This window comes from Ptychodera flava, chromosome 9 (genome assembly GCF_041260155.1).
Source record: "Ptychodera flava strain L36383 chromosome 9, AS_Pfla_20210202, whole genome shotgun sequence".
NCBI classification, from domain to species: Eukaryota; Metazoa; Hemichordata; class Enteropneusta; family Ptychoderidae; genus Ptychodera; species Ptychodera flava.
This window is the reverse complement of record NC_091936.1, coordinates 41,508,963-41,513,227: the sequence shown is the minus strand read 5'-3', so window position 1 is coordinate 41,513,227 and position 4,265 is coordinate 41,508,963.

Genomic DNA, 4,265 nt, shown 5'->3' with positions numbered 1-4,265 from the left:
TTTGGCGACAGGGTTTTTCCTCAGCTTCCTAAAAAGTTGGTAAAGTAAAACAGAATTACAGTCAACTCGCACTTTTTCCAACTCGCCCAGAACCAACTCGCCCGATTCAAACTCGCCCGATACCAACTCGCCCGTTGTTTTGAGATAGGGTGTTGTGCGTAGATTCCATGTAAGCTAACCCGATGGCCCAAGGCCAGCTATTTTCATGTCATGCCAGGCCAGTAACTCGTGAAAGACGGTCCTGCTGTTCCTAAAGAAGTGAGCCAGTACGCAGTAACTATCCCTATACGTAAAGAAGCCGAACGAAATTTATTCTTTCAAGAGATTTCAAAACGTGAAGTTCGCAAATAAAAAGTTTTCCGTGTTGGCACATATTTCAAGCAGCCCCTGTGGTTCTCTATGTTAGAAATAGGCCTATAACGTTTTATGCGTACCAGTTGCTGCGAAAACGAGCCCTGCCACTCCTTGACATGTTCTTCCACTCCAATGACCAAGCTACCCGAGTGGCAAAGGCTACGGATTCGCAGCAAGCGTACCAGTAGCTCTGCATGGCAGGGCTGTGTGTTTACCGGCGTTATACGGCCTCCGCATAACGCCGGTAAACACACAGCCCTGCCATGCAGAGCTAGCGTACCAGGTAATCATAAAATTGCAAAATAATATCGGGCGAGTTGGTATCGGGCGAGTTGGCATCGGGCGAGTTGATTATGGGCGGGTTGGAAAAAGTGCGAGTTGACTGGTACCCAAGAATAAGGTTCTTTTACATACAAGGTAAAGCGAAAAAATCTTGTAGGTTATTTGGCGATGTCTACTTAGCATGCGCAATGAACTATGCAAATTGTACGACCTGCTCCGCCACAGAACGGAGATAATGTCTGAGCTCGGAGGGAGGTCAGCGGATCTTTACCCCCAAATGGGCGTATTTATCTAAACTTCATGGAATGGTTATTTGCGGGAGAAGGAAAACGTGCTATGGAGGTTGAAAAGTGTAGAATGAAAACAATATGTGCTATCTTCAGGTTTGTAATACAGCCAACTTAGCGGCCAATTTGTACTAGCAAATTTGTCAAGTCATCGGTTTGAAGTGAGAAAGTGAAATGAAAACACCAGGTGGTTAGTTAGATTCTGATGCTAGGGAAGATGTATTGAATAACGATATCGATGCCTTCATATTCAGAAGGAAAACAACAGTGAGAAAGGATACTTGAAGTGGATGGAGAAGAGGAACGATATTACCGGCGGCCGAAACCAGCTGAATGTGATATTTTTTCCGGTTTCACATTTCCGTTGGTGCCCTAAGGGGCCCGGGGATCGTGTTGAGGCACTCACCAGTCACCGGTCAGCGACTCGCGTAATTGAGAGATTTCTGCCACGTGCTCGCCCCGAGCATATTTGACTTTTCAAATGAATACCTGTCGTCTTGAAGAATTCAACTAACATTCACACCCATATGGAGAAAGGAAAGAAATGTGCTAACAAGCTGCGATCACGGAGGAAGACACGCGTGGCAGTAGGAAAAGGGACACTGTGAATGCAACCTCTCCACAGGTGTGCAAATTTTAAATAGCCAAGCTGTGGTCAATTGTATGCGGTTGTGTGAGATGTGAAGCTGGATAACAAAATGTGCGGAGAAACTTTTAATTCGGCGAACACTCTGCTGGGGAACACGTGAAAGAGAGGAGAATACCATTCGAAAAAAGTATATTTCGAAAGGGCTACCTTTGTGACTTGCTATGGTGATCACGCGATAAATGCACGCGATAAATCCATAGAACAGAAATCTTGAAAAGAAATGAGAAAATGTGCTCAAACATTAACATATTCAAATTTCATCACCATTTTAACAAACTAGCAGTGAATCATCCCTAGGAACGTACACAACAAATTTAAACATAAAGTAAATATGAAAACTGGGAATGTTTGCGCGAAAATTTTTCGTCAGCATATTTCACGATCATTCAATCATGTATTAAGTAAGTCTTCCCAAGACATCGTAAACATAATTTGAAAGCAGTCAGCTTAATTGGATTTGAGGAGAAGATCTTTTGATCAAAAATGACAAAATTAACCATCGGCAAAATTTCAAAGTGCAAATTTCGTCTTCATTTGGACAAATCGACGTTGATTCATCACGAAATGACACGTCCTTTTAGATTTTAAAGCAAATGTTCAGTTGTCGTAATCAAGAATTGAAATATCAGAAAAGCCAATATGGTGTCCCCTTTATACTTGCCTTGCAGATAGCCCCATTATACTTGCCTAGCAGATAGCCCATTGCCTTGCAGATAGCCCCATTGCCTTGCAGATAGCCCCATTGCCTTGCAGATAGCCCAATTGCCTTGCAGATAGCCTCAAATATTATCTGATACATCTGAGGTCTTTAACCTTGTTACCCGGTCTTTCTTAGTTAACCTCGTACGATCAATCATGCAAAGTGGGATTGGCCAGAGTTAGTAAATTCTTGGTTTTACGTCCGCTCTCCCATTGTTTTACTGTAAGAAACACAAACCTTCCTGCAGAATCCTACCTAGTTGGCGATATTCTGTAGAAAAACCGGCAACATTTTAGAAGTGTCATAGCCAAAAAGTGATGACGTCAAAGGTGTGTGTGGACATGTAGGAATGAGCCAAAGGTTACGTTCTAAGGGTAAGAGTCATGTCTTTTTCAGCCACCATAATGCCTGTGCAGAGGGAAAAGTTAGTATACAGGCATATATATATATATATATATATATATATATATATATATATATATATATATATATATATATATATATATATATTATATATATATATATATATATATATATATATATATATATATATATATATATATATATATATATATATATATATATATATATATATGTATGTATGTATGTGTGTGTGTGCGTGCGACACATGCAAGGCTTGTATAATGAAAAAGGTACTTTAATGCATGATATACATTGATCGTATTCATAACTTCTAGACTAATAATGCCTGCAGTACCCTGTGGCACAGGCAGTATTGAAAACGGGTGAATATACTATTGCTTTCGGGGTCATTTTGTACATGACAACAAATTTGATGTATAAAATGTCAGAGCAGTGGTATTGTACCTGGAATGAGATGGACTTGTTGCCGCCATGACAAAAACTAAGTAACCCTAACCCTAACCCTAAAATGTGTGTCAGTCTTTATTTGCTTGATTTTGTGTCGTCTGATGCACGGTGAGGGCCGGGGTTGGGGTTAGTTGTCGGAACTGGTCAACTATTCCGTTTCCTGGCTACACTGTGCTTCACTGACTCAAAAACTAAGCAGTCGGAAATTGTGAAAGTGATTAGCAGAAAGTGAAAATCAAATATGGCATGTCAACTAGACGTTTGTGTTATGCGTACACGGCGATTTGACGTCATCACTATTTGGCTATACCACTTCTAAATTATTGCCGAAAAATCAAACCAAAGCGACAAAATACTTTTTTGACGGAAGTCATATTATAACCATATGAATCACGTGGTGACGTAAACTATTCTCTAGAGGCATGTAATTATTGGAATGTTCATGTTATATTGGAAAATTGTCAGATAAAAGCCAATCAGTTGAGTGTTAAGTTGTTTTTGTTTTTCAACCGCTTATCCACCCACCTTTCGGAATTTTGTGTGGATGCAAAAGAAAGAATTTGGTTTCTTTAGCCTAACTGTATCGGGTTTGTAACACTGGTCGGAATGCACGAGTCGCACGTTTGATAACAGTCAGATTTTTGAGCTGTTTCGTCATAGAACTTTGATTTGTTTCTTTGAAACTGGGACACGAAACAGTATCTGGAGCAAAGGGCGCCCTTTGTGTGAGAAACAACGATGCTGCGTAGTATGTTTGGATGGTGAAAGCAATCTACATATAATCCATCATCATCGCTTACATGAGGCTGATGTGACAAATTGACCGAAACTTTTCAATGCTGTTTCTATGTCGCTCGGATACAAGACTCGCTGAAATACGTGTAGTTTCATATTACTAGGTGCTTGGTTGTTTGATAAGTGCCTAAAATTTTAAGTAAAAATCTCAATTATTTTATGAGATGGGTACCGAGACGGCCCATGATATATAGGTTCTATCCTAACATTCTTGAAAAGTGACGAAAATCTGTGTTTGCTAAAACCATAACGTTCAAATAATTGAGTTGGCAAGTTTCTATTTTTCCTTCATACTCTTAGATGACCTTTCGTTTACGAGAAAAAGTCTGAGCTTTATTTTGAGAATTCTATTGAATGTATTCATCAG